Source organism: Notolepis coatsorum (genome assembly GCF_963971535.1).
Source record: "Notolepis coatsorum genome assembly, chromosome: 11".
NCBI lineage: Eukaryota > Metazoa > Chordata > Actinopteri > Aulopiformes > Paralepididae > Notolepis > Notolepis coatsorum.
Genome location: NC_140175.1, coordinates 73,171,348 through 73,192,063, shown reverse-complemented (window position 1 = coordinate 73,192,063; position 20,716 = coordinate 73,171,348).

Genomic DNA, 20,716 nt, shown 5'->3' with positions numbered 1-20,716 from the left:
AATTTCGCCAGTACAACATCATACTGCGAGTCATCTTCCTCTTCCCCGTAGGTAAAAGAGCTGAGAATGTTCTCTGCTTCCTTCCAGAGCGCATACACCAGCGTGCTTACTTGAACTGGACCTTCTTCTTTGTCCAACTTAGTAGCTGTCCTGTACCGTGTAAACCGTTTCTTCCAGTCTGACCATTCGGCGGGTTTCTCGAAACAAAAACTCTCTGGTGGTTGAAACTTTGCCATCCTCGACCACTTCTGACACTATGTAATATCTTGGATATTAACGGACAACGGAACAGTTGGTTGGTAAACAAGACGCTTTATTACTACCTCAGGTGGTTCCTCAATCCCAACAATCCCTGCCTCTCGCGCCACTCCCACTTACTGTAACTGTCGTAAACATGTCGTAACGTATACTCCTCTTGTAGTCAGTTAACAATACTATGACAAGGAACGCATCTGTTCCCCCAACATCGAACTATTGGCACTGGGTCTGCACCCATACTATTTACCGCGAGAAATAACACATGTGCGGCACGGTGGTGTAGTGGTTAACACTGTCGCCTCACAGCAAGAAGGTCCAGGGTTCGATTCCCGCTTGGGGACCAGGTTTCCATGATGCCAGGTACCCAGGTGGGGTATCTCCCAGGCCTTGCTGTGTGGAGTTTGCATGTTCTCCCCGTGCTCGCAAGGGTTTCCCCCCCGATAAGATAAACCCAATGGAAAAACATGCACAACAACAGATCGCTACCGCTGTGGCGTCCTTGGCGAAGACGGACAGGAGCACTTGGATTGGTCCCCTGGCGCGGCTCACGTTGACGCCTGTCTGCTCCAGGCTGCCCTTGGGGGGAAGGACGATGGGATGGGTTAATCGCAGAGACGAATCGCATCAGCGATCCTACAGACAATGCATGCGTGTGTGTTCCGGTGTGTGTGTGTTGTGGATAATAGCCAATGCCAATTAAAGACCTCTGAGCAGGTCCTGCATTATTATTATTATTAATTATGTGCTGGCTCTGACTGTTTACATCCCACAGAGCGTAGTGGCGGCGCAGGCGAGTGACGTCATACACTCCACAGTCGCGGGGCTCCAGACAAAACACCCGGACGGATTTATTTTTATCAACGGGGACTTCAACCATGTCAGACTGAACAAGAACCTGACAAACTTTACCCAGTATGTCACCTGCAAAACCAGGGGAGACAAAACACTGGACCTCCTGTATGTTAATATAAAGGAGGCTTTCAGCGCCACTCCCCTGCCCCCCCTTGGTCAGTCAGACCACAATCTAGTGAGGCTTGTATCTACATATAGGCCTATCATTAAGAGACAGCCCCCGGCCACCAGGTCTGTCCCACAGTGGTCTGACGACGTCGAGGAGGAGCTACTGGAGTGTTTCAGGTCGACAGACTGGGACATGTTTGAGAGGGTCCATGGAGATGACATTGATGGACTATCCCACTGCATCACAGACTACATCAGATTCTGTGAGGAGAGCATCGTACCCACAAAAAAGGTACGCTGCTTTTCAAACAACAAACCCTGGATTAACAAGGACATTAAACACCTGCTAAACAGAAAAAAGAGGGCCTTCATGGCAGGGGACACTGAGCAGGCCAGGGCTGTCCAAAGGGAGCTCAAAAAAGAGCTAAGGGCAGCCAAAGACAACTACAAGGACAGGCTGGAGGGAAGACTACAGGCCAACAACACCAGGGAGGTGTGGGCGGGGGTCAGGAAGATTACAAACAGCAGGGCACGGCTGTGGAGGGCCCCCCAGAGCGTGCAACCGAGTTTAACACGTTCTTCAACCACTTTGACCAGAGTGGCCTACCTACACCCCTCCCCCCACCCATCAACACCAGCACCGCTTCCCACCTATCAAGTACCCCCCCCCCCCCCCACCCACACCCATCAGCAACCGCACCCCACCCCCAACAGCAGCAGCAGCAGCCTGCTCATCAAACACCAACCCCATCACCCCAGCCAACAACACACTACCTATGGAGACATCAGCCCCAACCCTGACCATCACGAACAGCCAGGTCAGGAGGCAGCTCTCCAAGATTAGTGTGAATAAGGCCAGAGAACCGGACAACACCAACCCCAGGGTGCTCAAAGCATGTGCAGAGGAGCTGGCAGCACCGCTCCAACATCTCTTCAACCTCTCCCTGAGGCTGGAGAGGGTGCCCCAGCTCTGGAAGACCTCCTGCATCGTCCCGGTGCCCAAGAAGGGACAACCCAGCACCCTCAACGAAGTCGCTCTGACGTCACACGTCATGAAGACGTTCGAGAGACTGGTCCTGCAACACCTCAAGCCCCTGGTGTGTGACTCCCTCGACCCCCTGCAGTTTGCATACCAGGCAAACATCGGGGTAGAGGACGCCATCATCTATATGCTCCACAGAGCGTACACACACCTGGAGAAGCCGCGCAGCTCAGTCAGGATTATGTTCTTTGATTTCTCCAGTGCCTTCAACACCATCCAGCCGTCACTGCTAGCAGAGAAGCTCTCTGTGATGCAGTTGGAGCACGGCTTGGTGGCCTGGATCAAGGACTACCTCACTGAGAGACCGCAGTACGTCAGACTAAAGGACAGTCAGTCTGACGTACTGGTGAGCAACACCGGCGCCCCCCAAGGAACTGTGCTGTCACTCTTCCTCTTCACCCTCTATACCTCAGACTTCTGCCACAACTCAAGCGGGTGCCACCTGCAGAAGTTCTCTGACGACTCCTCCATCGTAAGCTACATCACAGAGGATGATGAGGAGGAGTATAGAGTCCTGGTGGAGAACTTTGTGGGGTGGAGCGACAGCATCAACCTCCAACTCAACACCAGTAAGACCAAGGAGCTGGTGGTGGACTTCTGGAGGGGCAAGAAGAGGCCCCCCCCGATTCCCATCACCATCCGAGGGGAGGAGGTGGAGGTGGTGGAGTCATATAAGTTCCTTGGGGTACACCTGAACAATAAACTGGACTGGTCGGACAACACAGAGGCCCTCTACAGGAAGGGACAGAGCAGGCTGTTCTTCCTGAGGAGACACAGGTCCTTCAATGTTTGCAATAGACTGCTGCAGTCATTTTACCAGTCTGTAGGGGCCAGCATCCTCTTCTATGCTGTGGCATGCTGGGGGGGCTACACCAACTCGAGGGACACCAACAAGCTAAACAAGCTGGTGAGGAAGGCTAGCTCTGTGGTGGGAGTCGAGCTGGTCAGACTAGAGGTGATGGCAGAGAGGGGGATGAGAAGGAAGTTGGCTGCCATCCTGGAGAATCCCTCCCACCCCCTCTACGATGAGCTAATCAAGATGAGAAGCACGTTCAGCCACAGACTCATACCCCCCAGACACTCAACTAACCGCCTTGGACAGTCCTTCATACCAGCGGCCATCAGGCTCCACAACAGTGGGCAGGGACTGCGGCCAGACATCCATCTAGAACTAATAGGAACCCAAGGAGGACAATAATACCATATGCATACTCCACCTTATGTGAATACTGCACCTTATGTGAATAGTGTGATACTGTGAATACTGTATATTTCAGTTAGTTAGATAGTAAATTATAACACTACCTTATGCATACTGCACCTTATGTGTCACTGTGAATACTGTATTTTTTCAGTTAGTTAGATAGTAAATTATATTGACTTATTTGTTTACACTGCTTGTGTTGTTTTTACTACCTGTACCCCCCCCACCCCCCATGCTGCTATGATGCCTGAATTTCCCCAAGGGGATCAATAAAGGAATATCTTATCTTATCTTTCATCTGTATGCTTTCAGGGAGTGAATGCTGACCGGCTGCGAACATGATTTGTTCCGGTACCCAGTAGCCCATTGGGACCGGTAACACACAAACGCACGTGTGTGTGTGTGTGTGTGTGTGTGTGTGTGTGTGTGTGTGTGTGTGTGTGTGTGTGTGTGTGTGTGTGTGTGTGTGTGTGTGTGTGTGTGTGTGTGTGTGTGTGTGTGTGTGTGTGTGTGTGTGTGTGTGTGTGTGTGTGTGTGTGTGTGTGCTGTAGTAATCAATGCTATTGGGTCTGTGCTAAATGACACAGTGAGTGCAGAGGTTTTCTAGCATCAGATGTTGTTTGTAGGCCTATAAAAGAAAGGTTGAGATCCAAGGCAGCTCTACAATTTTTTAAAAAGCCTTTATTTAGTGGCTTACATTATTTAGAAAAATCTTTTTTAAAAATCCGACATGTTTCGGCCTACATGGCCTTCTTCAGGGTGTTGCTGTGACAAAAACAATACTGTGACTAAATAGAGGAAAAAAGGAAAAAACATAACTCAGGGAGTGACTAATTACAATGGGGGACAACTGGTCCCAATTAAATGAAGGCAAAGCAACATTCTCAACTTGAGTTGAAGAAATATACAATAATACTAAATAGAAAAACAAATTTGTATATTATTTAAGCATTACATCACACGCAGGAGTGGTTTGTGACCAATAAACCATGCCTAGGGGTGGTTGTTAGGCCCGAGGCGCAGCCGAGGGTCGTTAGACCCCCCTAGGCATGGTTTATTGGTCACAAATCACGACTGCACGTGGTGTAAAGCTTTTATACAACTGCCAGATTCATCCAACCTTATTTCTATACAATAAACACACATTAATCGAAGATTTATTGAAAAAACCATCCGCCAGAAAAAGTAGTTCCCACAACTCCATGTGGAAGCAGCTTGAAGTGCATCCAACCAAACTAACACATCCAACTGTGTATTATTGGAATGATTGAGAGAAGTTGCCTCATGTGGAAGCAGCTTGAAGTGCATCCAACCAACTAACACATCCAACTGTGTATTATTGGAATGATTGATTGAAAATGTATTAAAACGTTTTCTTTGCCCTATAGGAAAAAAACGTTTTCTTCGCCCTATTTTTTTATTTATTTCTTTTAGCCTAAACTTAACCAGTTGGAAACCAGGGGTACAGTAATAAAATTAGCAATCAACCAATCAATCAATTCAATAGACCATGCTCACTTAAAACAGCGCTGCTTCTCTCTCAGTCTGACTCCCCCGCTGTTGCAGACAGGAGTGTGTGTGTGTGTGTGTGCGTGTGTGTGTGTGTGTGTGTGTGTGTCACAGTGTGTGTGTGCGTGTGTGTGTGTGTGTGTGTGTGTGTGTGTGTGTATGTGTGTGTGTGTGTGTGTGTGTGTGTGTGTGTGTATGTGTGTGTTTGTGGGTACGCCAGCGTCGGACAGTGTGAGAGAGAACGCTGCAGTCGGAAAGTAGGAAGGAAGAAATTTAAATCAATCAATTAATCTATCAATCAATCCGCGATTTTTCTTTTGTTCTAGATTGAGTCAAGACCCATCAATTACATCATCCAACATTGTTTAAAATACTAACACATTCCCCTTGACAGAATCGCTTCATATTTAGTCGTTATGGTGCTTTCAACATAACCATTTGTTCTCCGCGATCCTGTTTTCTCCCGGAGTGAGCCGGGGAGGGTTATGTGATTTGGTTGTGGGCGGGTCCTGAGCCCAGGACCGTGGATTGTTACCAATAAAGACGTGTGAATGGCCAATCAGAATCGAGAAATGTGCATGCCGTTGTATAAATAAGTATATATACACACAAACTCAAAATATTATAACAACATAAAGAAATGAGTCAAAACAAACATAGAATAGATCAATAATAATATAAACAATTACCAACAATTATCAAAAAAACAACAATGTAAGAGCATTGAGTAATGCAAGACAAAAAATAATAATACTATAATGTAATCTACTTAGCCTATAAAAGTGACAGTATGTCCGTAGAGTCATTTAAACCTGCAAAGAGGTGGCCTGTAGTCTATCAAAATACAATAAATAACAATGTATAAATACAATAAATAAATAAAGTGATCTACTGGCCTATAAAAATGATACCATGTCTATGGAATCATTTAAACCTGGGAGTGAGGTGGCCTGTAGTCTATTGATCCAGCAACTTTCTTTCTGGTTTAGAATTATTTGTCTATTACCTCCTCTAGACGTGAGTGGAACACTGTCAATTCCGATAGCTGTAAATAAAGCAGAGGTACTATGGTGAACTTCATGAATATGTTTAGCCATTGCATAATCCATGTTGTTAGTTTTGATAGCATATTTATGATCTGCCAGTCGATCAAGTAGGCGGCGTTTCGTACGACCAACATAAAAAGAGTCACATTTGGAACAAGACAGTATATAAATAACATGTGTCGTTTGACAATTAATAAAGCTGTTAGAAGTATATGTCTGTTTTGTAACTGGGTGGGTAAAACCTTTTGATCTTATCACCACATCACATTGTTTGCAGTGACCACATCTATACGTTCCTATAGGAGGCTTTGGTAACCATGTAGATTTGACATCTGCCGGTAGATGGCTTCGTACTAATTTATCTCCGAGATTGGGAGCTCTCCTAAATGTACAGAGGGGCGGGTCAGGGAATATGTTAGACAGGGCCTCATCACATTGGATCAAGCTCCAATTCTTTTTAATTATATTGCAAACAGCAAGGGCTTTAGTACTATAAGTGGTAGAGAAAAACACCCTATCGGTTTTCTCTTTCAGTGTCTTTCTTTTTAAGAGGGAGTCGCGTTCTACAGTAGCGGCTTCAGATATAGCTGTTTTAAGAGTATTATGTGTATAGCCACGTTCTCTAAAGCGATCATACATTTCTCCGCTCTTTTCTCTAAAATCAGCCTCACTGTCACAGATTCTACGTACTCTTTTAAATTGGCAGTACGGAACATTGTTGATCAAAGTAGAGGGGTGGAAGCTCTCTGCATGTAAAATAGTATTTTTATGAGTTAACTTCCTGTACTTCCTGTTGTTTGTAGGCCTGTTTGAAGTGTGAGATGGAGGTTATTACTCTGATGTGATGATGATGATGATGAGGATGATGATGATGATGATGATGATGATGATGATGATGATGATGATGATGATGATGATGATGATGATGATGATGATGATGATGAATAGTTTTATTTTCGGTCTTTGTTTACAGATAAATCAAAAACACACATGTGTGGACTTTCAAAAGGAAAAGAAAAAAGAAAAAATCACAAATGTACATATTCAAAGTAAGCTCACACACAAAATCCAAACTCAATGACCGAAAAAAGGAATAGGCTGAATCACATGCTTATTTTTGCCTATCCTTTACAATTCTTAAAAACTAAATATACTTTAATATAAGAAAGAAAAACTTAAAATATGCTGCAAGATATAATTTTTGGATGTGGATAATGATATATGTGGAATGGGATCTCGTTCCAGTTTTTGCTGTTTGTGTGGAAGAATGATCTTAGTCCATAATTATTTGTGTAAGCCGGCACTGGAATGAGTGCATGTGGGATTGATACTTCTTGACTTGTAGCCTATTGTGTCTTGGCAGTAAAGCTGTGAGTGTTGGGGAAGTGTTATTTCTGAGCATAAAATAGAACTTGTGTAGTTCTGAAAGGTTGTAGCAGGGAAGTGTGAGAGTGCAGTACAGTGGTGAGTCCAGGATGGATATTTACCATGCATTGTACGGACTGGGACTGTTTCTTTGCCGCATGCGGCGATAACATTAATGAACTTTGTGACACTATCTCTTCGTACATCACATTTTGTGTAGATTCCATTATCCAGAGTAAAGTGGTTGTTATTTATCCAAATAATAAACCTTGGATAACCAAGGAGTTAAAAGCAGTTATCTATCAAAAGAAACTGGCCTATTGTACGGGTAATGCCCTAGAGAAAAAGGCTGCTTCTAGAGAAGTTTGTCTTGCTATTAAGAAGGCCAAACAAATGTATAAGGACAAGATAGAAGCTCATAGCAGTGGAGACCTCAGAGCCGCATGGCAAGGTATAAAGAACATGGCTTCCATAAACACAAATACTAATACTTGGAGGAATAAATCCACTACTATTAGAGGAGTAAATAGCACTGACTTGCCAAACACTTTTAATTCCTTCTTCTTCCGCTTTGAAAGTTCTGACTTTTTAGAGAATATCTCTGTATGCATGGATTCCCTGGAATCCCAAAACAAAATGGTTATTTACTTATTTCCCAAGATTGGGTATCATTAAAAAAGGTTAAACCAAAAAAAGCTTCTGGCCCAGACTCGATATGCGGGCGCACCCTGCACCACTGTGCTGATCAGCTTGGTTGGGTGTTTTCTAGACTCTTCCAGATGTGTGTAGATCTAGGTCAGATCCCCACATTATGGAAGACGTCAACCATCATACCCATCCCTAAGTCAAAAGATTAAAAAGAATTGAAGGACTTTAGACCAGTGGCGCTTACCTCATTAGCAATAAAGGTTTTTGAGAAGTAAAAAAAAAAAACACTACTATGTCTTTTATTGAGGGTAAATTAGATCCCCTTCAATTTGCATATCAGCCAGGTAAAGGGGTGGAGGATGCTATGCTCTTCATCTTGGACATTGTGTACAAACACCTGGAAACACCTGCAGCTCATGCTAGACTTTTATTTGCATATTTCTCCTCTGCTTGTTTATATCCCATTTAATTGTATTCAATCTCTTTATTAAGTTGTAAAGCCCTGGCCTGTATTTGATTTCATAGTTAGGTTATATTCTACTGGAGAGGAGTTATTCTTAATTTAATAATATAGCTTCGTTTTATATAGCGCCTTTCAAGAAATAACAGCCTGACACAACTTAAAAAGTGGGAAATTTGGGGTTAAAGGCCAAGTTGAAACCCACCTCTTCAACTTGGCCTTTAACCCCTAATTTCCCACTTTTTGGTAGTTTATTTTTATCGGGAGCCAGTGGTGGATGGGGTGGGCTTGGGGGTGATTGAATATGCATACTTTATGGATGCAGACAAAACAAAGCCCATCAGGTGAAGTAATGGTTGACTAGGTTTTGCCTGACATTTCCCTCAACTGCTTGCCCATGAGGCAGGTGGGCAGCAGGTGGCTCCTGCCGGTCGGGGTCTTCATCCCCGTTCTCCCCGGGAATGGGATGCAGGTCGACATCCATCGGCAGATCGACATCAATCGGCACCCCGGCTCTCGTGAGAATATTGTGCAGGATGCAGCACACCACAACGATGTAAAGCATGGCCCCACCTGTTCGATCAAGGCATCTAAAGCGCATCTTTAGTAAGCCAAATGTGTGCTCGATCACACCGCACGTTTGGATGTGAGCCCGGTTATATGCTGCCTCTCCAACGTTGGCAGGATTACGCACTGGAGTCATGAGCCATGGTAGAAGTTGGTATCCGCTGTCACCTGTGATACAAAACACATACTTTCCCCCCCATACATCTGCAATGAATATTACAGTACAAACGTTTTCTGAAAAATACTTTCTTACCCAGTAACCATGTATTGCCATACATGGCTTGCATGGTTTGGAATAGACCGCTGTTCCGAAGGATGTAGCTGTCGTGTACCGACCCAGGGAACTTTGCAACTACGTCAGTAATCACGGAGAAATCGAACAACGATTTCCTCTCACGGGGAATACGCCTGGCGGCATTACGATGCCTTCGTCTGGCAATAACCACTTCTGCCATGATCACCTGCATATGAGATGCTGGCAATGACACCTCTTTATAGATGCGCTATAGTTACCAACATATCTCTGAACCACTTTAATTAATAACAGTTGTCCAGCCCTGGCCTATATTTGATTTCATAAAAGAAAGTCATCACTATATTATATTGTGCGCATTAGTTCATATTTGATTTAATGCATTGTATTATCTGTCTGTCTGTCCGTATATAATATTGCACCGAAAACGACCAAAGCAAATTCCTTATGTGAAAACTACACCTTTCTGATTGCTCCTGATTTGATACAGCGCTGTTGCCTCACGGAGCAGGTGATTTATTGATTGATTGAAAGGTGACGGCAATTGTCCCTGATAACGGTAACGAGCGCATGACCCCAAATCCCATGGGTCGCTACAGTATAAATACTGCATGCAACCATATGCATGTCCTCTTTCTTACGATGGCAGAAGATAGAAATAAGCGTAAACTACGATTCTCGGATCGCGAGTTGGAGGTCCTGACGGAAGAGGTCCAAACACATCTTGCCCAACTTAATGGCAAGAACACGACACCTGCAGCCAGGAAACAGATTTGGCATCTCATATCCCAGGCTGTGAGCGCCGTTGGGATATCCAGATGTAGCGGTTTGGATTGCCAACGGAGGTGGAGCGATCTGAAAAGGAGGACCAAGGCAAAGGTCTCGTTCAATGCCTCCCAGGCAAGAGGAACAGGTGGAAGTCCTTCCCAAGAGGAGCCGCTAAACAGCTACGAGCAGACCGTGGAGCAGACGCTTGTGATCGAACAGGTCACTGGGATAGAGGGAGGAATAGACTTAAGCGAGTGCTTTCAGGACTGTGAAGGTATTTCTTATTTTTATTATCATGTTACTATTACCATTATTTATTATCACTATTAGCCTACCATTTCCACAACAAAATGTCTTGTATGAGCAACACGTTTCATTTGACTTTTAAACTGGGGTTCGTTTGTCTGATATAAATGTGCCACGACTTTCTAGATCAGCCGATGGTGATGGTGTGGACCTCGCCCCTGGAGGACACCCCCTCAGGGCCATCCCACCTCCAACCATCCACCTCTGTGCCTCCACCCACCTCTGTGCCCGGCAACTGTGAGGTCATCGACCAACTGCTCTACGATGCACAGAGTAGGCAGACCTCCGCCCAAGTCCAGCTGGTCACCTTAATGGCAAGTCTGAATGACAACATCACCGGCCTGAGGGCGGAGATGCAGGCCAACATCACCGGCCTGAGGGCGGAGATGCAGGCCAACATCACCGGCCTGAGGGCGGAGATGCAGACCAACCATATGAATGAATGAATGAATTTATTCACACACACACACACAATACATTACATGTGAGTATCCTCATGTGATATAACAATGTCGCAAATTGTGTGCATGTGCCAGGTCTCCCAAGAAGCTATTTAAAGCTTTTGCGCGATGGTGGGGTTAATGGGCAGGATCGCCGCTGCGCTGGAGGCCAATGTGGTCAGGCGTGAGAGGCCTGCACCAGATGCGTCGTCAGGGGAGGCTGGCCAGAGTGCCACTGCCACGCCACGCCGAAGCACTCTCAGAGGAACCAGGGAGAGGAAGGGGAGGAAGTAGACGTCTGCTCCAAGGTCTGCTCGTAGCTGTTTAGCGGGAGGCATTTGAATGAGACTTTCGCCTTGGTCCTCGAGGCCGTTCCACCTCCTGTTGCCAATCCAAACGGCCATGTGCGCTCAGACTGGGATAGGAGATGGCGAATGTCTTGCTTGGCTGCAGGTGCCGTGTTCTTGTTGAGTGTGTTTGGACCTCATCCGTCAGGACCTCCGAGTCGTGCTCCAGAGGCCAAATGTGTTTATTTATTTTATTCCATATTGTATTTGATTTAGTTTCCAGGCCAAATGTGTTTATTTATTTGATTCCATATTGTATTTAAATTTCGTTTCCAGGCCAAATGTGTTTATTTATTTTATTCCATATTGTATTTGATTTCGTTTCCAGGCCAAATGTGTTTATTTAGTTTATTTCATCATTGCATTTGTTTGTCATCACAAATAAAATATTTTGAGCAGACCTGTCCATATTGCAGAATATTTATACAGAATTTAGGCACTGTACCAGTGAAGATATTTTGTAATTACCGAATATTTTGGGGGAGCAAGTTGTAATGGACACAATAATATCAATGAAACTGGCAAGAATCCTTCACTGGGACTGACCTGGAACACTGCACTGCACTTTACACTTTATATATATACACTTATTCAAATGATAGATCCTGCACTGCATTGTCTTTGTCCTGTGTCTTGTTATGTGAAAAGGAAATGTATGGGAAATGCATACAGTCTGTATCGCTGTGACAATTACCAATGGTTACAGATATGGCTTAATAAAGGAATCTGAATCTGAATAGAAGCTGTGTTTTGGTCGCATATCTTCATTGCATATGTTTGTAATGTCTATTCCAATTACATGTGTATAATTGTACTATATTCTATTTAGCTATATTTAATTTAGTTTATATCCCATTTAATATATTCAATCTATTTATTAAGTTGTAAAGCCCTGGCCTATATCTGATTTCATAATTAGGTGAAGGAGAGGAGTTCTTATTAATTCATTATTAACACTTTGATCGCCATGGTTAAATTCATAATTTACCATCCCTCGCCATCTCTATTTGTCTATGGAGAAGTTCCCCTTCTTTGCAGGGCTATAACTTTTTAAATTGTATTGCTAAATTGACATTATTATGGCCCATTCAATGTCCTATATCTATTGTTCAGGGTGTAGCAACGTTATACTTTTTCATTCAAATATTCATACTAAAATACGGTCTAAAGTATAAGTATGTTTTTATCTTTTTCTGCAGCTTTCTCCAGAACGTGATTTATAGCTCCAAATGCATTATATTGATGATGAAATACAGTTTGATAGCAATCGGCGCGAGATAAAAAATTTCAACTGGACGTGGTTCTAGAAGTTACTACGTATCATCTGATGTTGACCGGATGGGCGGGGGGTCGTTTATAATTCCGTGGGCAACGTTATATCATTCATCTAGTGTGGGTGATATGATCATCAGAGCAGTTAGTAAAGAACACGTTGGAAAATAACGCTGGATCTTACCGTATCTTCCTCGCGCCATTGGGCGATGAGCGTGGAGCAGAGATATTCCTATTATGGGATGTCTAAATACCCGATCCATCTCCAGGTTGTATAATAGTATATACGTCCAAATCATGTTGTTTGTCGAGTTATTTGCACCGATCGGTGTTCACTGTGTCAAGATGGAGTCCTGCTAATGATAGCGAGTGCCCGGACGAAATATGGGTGAGCACCACTTCATCCACATGACTTCCTGTTGGGCGATCTGCCGATCGGCCACCAGATGGCGCTCTTGAACCGTTAGATAGTTGAGTGGAGCTCAGCAGTATATCTCAGGTCCCCGGAGGAGAAATATGATTTCGATCACAGATTTTTGAAATATTGATATCAAAGACGTGTTACGGCGTCTTCGGCAGAATGAGCATGGCGGGCAATGACGAGTTTCGGCGTTTTCGGCGATTAAAGTGTTAATACATTTTTTATTTAATAATAATAACAATAATAACTTTCAGAATAATAATAATCATGACATTGCATTACTGCTGATCAGAACCTATATCAGAAATAAATGTTTACTGTATTGATCATCATCTCAGAACCAATCATTTGAAATGTCAGTGCTATTAGCCTTATTTCTAAATCGCGTTGCGAAGGCTATGGCACTCGGCTTTATATTTCTCGAACAAGTTAGAGTCTGTTTATATACAAGCAAGCATAACCCCAAGGCCCACAACGTTATATAACGATATTAAAATAATGAGTACGATTGCATGGTATCGCTGCATGCGCTTGATTTGATATTGTCCTTCGAGATATTCGATCATATCTTCCACGGTCATGTCTCTCTGCTACAATTACTGCTGCCATGATCACCTGATTAGAGGCTAATTTACATAGAAAGGGGAGATTTTCCGCCCATATTACCTCATTTAAATATACGCCAATTGCACGGACGCAAAGCCATATGTTACGCATGAGCAACCTAATTTCATTCATTTGAGAGCGAGATGCGGCGGCTTTGCTTCGGAAAACGCGAGCAAAGCCTCTGTGGATTCCGGCCTGAGTGTGAGACCGAGTGGTCAGCAAACTCCAAACAAGCTAGCTTTCCATGTAGTCTGAGTCCACACCAGTGCTGCCTGATCTCAGACTGCTTCATGCTAAGCAGAACCCTCCTTGCAGAGTCTCTGTGCAGTTTGACAGTCTCTTCCTGCGGTGTTGTGATGTTGGCCTTCACAACCACACAGGGGTCTGTGATAAGTTCATCAGAGACAGGGACTTCAGTCTGTGTGTTGGGTCTTGTCAATTTCAGCTGAACTCCAGTCTGGTTGCAGAGGTCATTGAGATCTGGCCACACACACACACACACACACACACACACACACACACACACACACACACACACACACACACACACACACACACACACACACACACACACACACACACACACGTATATATATATATATATATATATACACACATACACACATGCACAGGGTGAGCAGCTTTAAGTACCTGGGGGTCCACATCACAGAGGATCTGACATGGACAATGTCAGAGCACGGCACAGGACAAGAAGGCCCTACAGAGAGTGGTGTGAGCGTACCACGGGTATTGCACTACCACCCCTGCAGGTTCTATACAACAAGAGGTGCAAATCCAGAGCCTGCAGAATAATGAAAGACCCACACCACCCCTACAACAGCCTGTTCATGCTGCTCAGGTCAGGCAGACGCCTGTGAACACCAGCAACTAGGACAGAGAGACTTCGGCTCAGCTTCTTCCCCCAGGCCATCAGAGCCCTGAACACTGAACTCTCCACACACAAGCACACATGAGCACACACACAACACACACACTGTACACGCTCACACACTAGCAGCCACTTTAACATGAGCAAGCACACACTCATGCTGCACACGCCCACACTTATGGCCACTAAGGAAAGGTCACTTTAAAAATAGTATAGTATAACCGGAGATTGTATAAATTAGTATGTACAGAAAGACACTACCAAAGGACCTAGTATGTCCTCCATGCTCTGTAAATAACTTATGTACATATACCGATATGCCCTAACATGTTACTTGTTTATTGCATAATGTTACTTGTTTATTGCACAATGTTGATTCTATTATATGTTATTTGCACATCGTTGCGGGCAAGACCACCCGCATTTCATTGTATACTTGTATGCCGTGACAAATAAATCTCTTGACTTGACTTGACTTGAATACTGTGATTGTTGGCCTTCTCAATCAATCTTAGAGGTCACTAGGGGTGTTTGAAAGGGTGGTACAGGGTTTTACTAACTGGTGTTATTCTAACTTTTTGTAAATCAATGTAAAAGAGAGTGATTATCTCTTACAGAATGACCTCCTAGACCCTAATCAGTCAGGCTTCAGGACTGGTCACTAGAGACGGCCCTCATTGCGGTCACAGAGGCACTTCACTTAGCAAAAGCGAAAGGCATCTCTTCTGTCCTGATTCTCCTAGACCTGGCTGCAGCCTTCGACTTGCGTCCCTTGCAGTAATGGGAGTGGTTGGCTCTGCGCTGACATCATACCTCAAGGACCGCTCCTACCAAGTGTCATGAAGAGGGACCCTGTTGCACCCCCGCCCCCAGGGCTTGGTCCTTGGACCCCTTCTCTTCCCCATCTACACTAAATCTCTGGGTATATTATAGGGCTGACTCCTATTAGTCGATTAGTCGACTAATCGGTCGAAAGGAGCCGTAGTCGACTGCCAACCTCTTGGTCGAATACAAAAAAAATATATATAATTATTATTATTAAAAAAAAAAATCTTTTTTTTATCATTCTTTCCAAAATAACAGAGGCCTAGAAGCGTGGCTAACGCTAATGGCACGCATACCAGAGGCTAACTGCCTACGAAAACAGGCACAGAGGCACTGAAAGAGGATTTCACCCATCTATGACACACTAGACAAATATCAAGATGTATCCATCAGTGGACCAATTGCATGCTTTTGCAGAGGACAAGAAGCCTTCAGTCGACTCCTTCAGACATTAAGCACCCCCCACAGCCCAAATGGAATGATAATAATAAAAAAAGAAAATATTATAAAAAGAAAATACATTTTTTTTTGTAGTAGACTAATAGTCTACTAACGGCAAATTTTGGCCAATCATAGTCGACTATCCAAATCCTTAGTCGGGGACAGCCCTAGTATATTATCACATCCCATGCGGCACGGTGGTGTAGATGTTAACACTGTCACCTCACAGCAAGAAGGTCCAGGGTTCGATTCCCGCTTGGGGACCAGGTTTCCGTGATGCCAGGTACCCAGGTGGGGGATCTCCCAGGCCTTTCTGTGTGGAGTTTGCATGTTCTCCCCGCGCTCGCAGGGGTCCCCCCCCCCGATAAGAGAAACCCAATGGAAAAACATGCACAACAGATCGCTGACGCTGTCGCGTCTCTGACGAAGACGGGCAGGAGCACTTGGATTGGTCCCTGGGAGCGGCCCTCGCCGACGCCCTGTCTGCTCCCGACAGCCCTTGTGGGAAAGGACGATGGGATGGGTTAAGAGCAGAGCTCAATCGCATCGGCGACCCTGAGTGACAATTGCATGTGTGTGTGTATTCCTCTGTGTGTGTGTGCCGCCCATTGCATGTCATTGTGTCGTTGCATGCCGAATAAAGACCTCTCTCTAAAGAGGTCCTGCATTATTATTATTATTATTATTATTATTATTATTATTATTATTATTATTATTATTATTATTATTATTATTATTATTATTATTATTATTATTATTATTATTATTATTATTATTATTATTATTATTATTATTATATTATTCTCGTATCATTGCTATGCCGATGATACTCAACTCTTCCTCTCCTTTCCTCCCTCAGATATCCAGGTCTCTGAGCGGATCTCGGCCTGTCTGTCCGACATCTCTGCCTGGATGACGACCAACCACCTCAAACTGAACCTAAGAAAAACAGAATTGCTTCACCTGCCGGCCAAATCCTCCCCCCTGACCGACCTTTCCATCACAGTCGAGAATGCAGCTGTGACCGTGTCCCCGACCGCCAAGAACCTTGGTGTTGTCCTCGACGACCAGGTTAACTTCTCCGTTCACATAGCAGCGACAATCATAACCTGCAGATTTCTCCTGAGCAACGTCAGAAGGATCCGCCCCTTCCTGACAAAAGAAGCCACCCAACTCCTCGTCATCTCCCACCTCGACTACTGCAACGCACTGCTTGCTGGCCTTCTGACCACTGCCACCAAGCCTCTTCAACTCATTCAGAACGCAGCCGCCCGCCTGATCTCAAACCTACCGAAGTCAGGCCATGTCACCCCACGTCTTAGGGACATCAGGACGTGTGCCCTTCCTAATGACTTGTCATACAGAACTTGTAAGTCGCTTTGGATAAACGCGTTAGCTAAATGACAATATGTAAATGGAAAATGTAAAAGAAAACATTACACTGGGTTGGAGGTTGTTGACCAACTGAAGTTCACCCAATGTGCTCAGTCAAAACACAGCAAACTTCAACAGCACCTGTATTTATATATATATATATGTATGTATGTATGTATGTATGTATGTATGTATGTATGTATGTATGTATGTATGTATGTATGTATGTATGTATGTATGTATGTATGTATGTATGTATGTATGTATGTATGTATGTATGTATGTATGTATGTATGTATGTATGTATGTATATATATATGTATATGTATATATTTAAATAACTTTGGCCTTTCTATTTTTTTCTCCCATCCCCCAATTTAGTCATTATGGCAATTCCCTTCCTGGTCATTCGCGCATTGCCCTACTGTCTGGGGAGGGTGTCGATCACATGCCTCCTCCGATATATGTTGAGAGTTGCCAGCCGCTTCTTTTCACCTGACAGCGAGTTTCCCAGAGTTTCACTTGGAGAATGTAGCACGTGCAGAGGTCCACGTTATTTCCCCCAGATCCCCTCTCTGCTGAACAGGCCAACCAACCAGTAGGAGTCGCTGTTTGCAATGACCAGGACTCATACCCCACCGGCTTACCACCCACGAACACTGACAATTGTGTTTGTAGGGACGACTGACCAAGCCGGAAGTACCGCTGACAGCTGGATTCGAACCCAGAGTCTCTGCGAGTACTTAGACCTCTACGCTACACAGCCGCACCAGCACCTGTATTCTTAAGGACACTGAACTATTTTTATGTGGACAAAAGAGACGGGTCATAGCTTTATACCAAAGTCATGGGTAACAAAGTTGCATACATCATGGGAGACTCAACATCCACATGGTCAGCTGAGGAGGCACAGTCACAGGGACAGCATAGGATGAAGACAAAAAGCTACACAGACTCCTTCATCCCAGCTGGGATCCGTCTGCACAATAAGCTCTCAGGCAGAGCAACAGGACTTGTATCTTAGCAAACACCACTGAGGAACACTTGAGTCTTCTATGGGTGGACAGGGGAATTACAGTAGTAAACTCTGTACTGTACTGTATGTACTGTTTGATGTTCTTTTTAAGTCTTTGTATGGTGTGGTGCAGCCAAATGAATTTCCACACTGTGGGATAATAAAGTTGACTAACTAACTAACTAACACACCATGTAACACATTATGCACATAAGTACACACACGGGAGAGACAGACACAGACAGTTCAGGGGCCATTTCTACTACTACAGAGTAGTGGTGTGTGTGTGTGTGTGTGTGTGTGTGTGTGTGTGTGTGTGTGTGTGTGTGTGTGTGTGTGTGTGTGTGTGTGTGTGTGTGTGTGTGTGTGTGTGTGTGTGTGTGTGTGTGTGTGTGTGTGTGTGTGCGTGCGCGCGCGTGCGTGCGTGCGTGCGTGCGTGTGTGTGTGTGTGTGTGTGTGTGTTGACCTCCAGTGGTTTTCTGTCTGTCAAGGTAATTTGAGTTGACAGAGGGGTCGTCTTCAATGAGCTCATTGGAGCTCAGCCAACAAGCCTGTTCCTCATCCTTCTCCCCCACCCACTCTCTCTCTTTCCCCAGCTCTCATTCTTTCTTTTTCTCATTCCCTTTCTTTTGTTTTGCTTCTCTCTTCTCTCTTTTTTGTTTTTATGTTTCCTTCTGAAACATAAATGTCTGTTCAAATTCCCATGGTAAATGGTGGAAACATGCAATTCATGATTAAATGTTGTGTTCAAGTGGTGCCCAAGAAATATGACCCCAATCTAACTGATGGGGGTCCTATAATTAAAGGTTAAAAATTGGCTACAGAAATCCATCTATGCTCACTCTACAGATCTGCCTCAAGAACCACTAAAGTCAGTCGGACTAGGTTTTGAGAAACACATTTTTGATCTCTCCTCTGAGACTGTAGGTCTGGTTGATACCAAACTGTGGATCATTATTGGACCACTGTCATCAACATTAGCATAAAGCTTGTTGATATCTTAATTATTTCGTTTTCAAGTTATTGATGAAGGAACTCCAAAGGGGAACTCAGCACAAATAGACCAAAGTAAACAACCATTGGGCCAATCATTACAAAACTTGTACGATATGTCTACACTTGAAACATGCCCCGTAAATGTAATTAAAATCAACCACTAGGGGGTGCTACAGAAAATGGGCATGACACAAATCAGACTATAAATCAAAAATAGTTTTGCCAATTTCATGGGTCTGGCTCAAATTTGTTGTGCCAGACCCAATTACAAATTAATAAGTTTGTCTAAATATTTTTAATTAAGCTGTTGAAGCATGGCCCCAAAATGTAAAATTGACAAATAGAGGGTGACGGTATTGCATATTTGGCAAATGTGTGGTTAAATGAATGAGCGTCCATCCGATTGTCATAAAACCTGTTAGTCATCTTTAATACAGGTGTCGGAAAGTCTAAAAAATCTTGACCCTTCGCAGCTTTCAACTTCTAATGGTCCATTTTAGCTTGAACCATGGAATCGCCTTTTTGCGGCTATATGCGGCTACATGTATCTGCTTGTCTAACTCCAGGGTAGATGGCAAATAAGCTAATTTCCCAAAAAGTTGCAGTGTTCCTTTAAACTAGTGCATAAGTAATGCTACATTGGACAAATCCTGTATTAAACTATTTATTTAATTAAACAGCAATTATTTATTTGGTTTAAAATTGCATTATAGAGGTGTGCTATTTTGATAGAGAGTCAAGGGACAGTCCTCAAACCCAACCTGTTCACTCTCTACATGCTCCCCCTCTATCATCAGCCGGCATGGAATATCATTCCACTGCTATGGTAATGACACTAGGGATGCACCGATATGAAAATTGGCCGCCGATACCGATACCGATTGTTCAACTAACACTATCGGCCGATACCGATACCGATACCGATATTTGTATATTTGTATATAAGTATTTGTAATTTTTTTTTTTTTTTTTTTTAATGAAACTACTGTATATTTGTATGTGTATGTTTGTATTTGTAGGCCTCTTTACTTACTTAAAAAAAGGAAACATCAAGAAATATGTTTATGGTATCACTATCTCTCTCCCAGTATCGTCTTGCGGCCTGCAGAGGGATACTATTTTCTCAACCAGAGCTTTCAACCAATGCAATGGAACCATTCTTGCGGCCTGCAGCGGGATACTATTCTCTCAACCAGAGCTTTCAACCAATGCAATGGAACCATTTTGATTGACAGTCGATTGGGCCAATTACGCCACACCGCTAGCACCCACCTCCTGCTGTCCTTACCACCAATCGGCAAGCGTTTCTACTTTCGGGCATGCCGCCATTGTTCTGTTTGCGAGAGCAGAACACACTTAACGTAGCTACGTTAGCTGCCCGGCCCGCCGACCGGCGCTCCACAATCCACATCATGACCAAATGAGACATAATGATTTTACTGCAACAAATGTTATAATAAAACAAAGCCTTTCTATACATTTGTCTGGTTGAAAACTTTATTAACAGATTGCAGAATGTGTAGTTGGGTACGGAATGAGCAACGGAATGGAACCGAGCTATGAACGGGCTAACGGAGTAATGCCTTGTTTACTGCTATCTTCGGGTAAATAATATGCTTGTTATTGAACGTGTAACACTAACTATATAACGTTATGCCACAAAACGAATGTTTGTGTCATTTTAACAGCAGATACTTTCTTAAA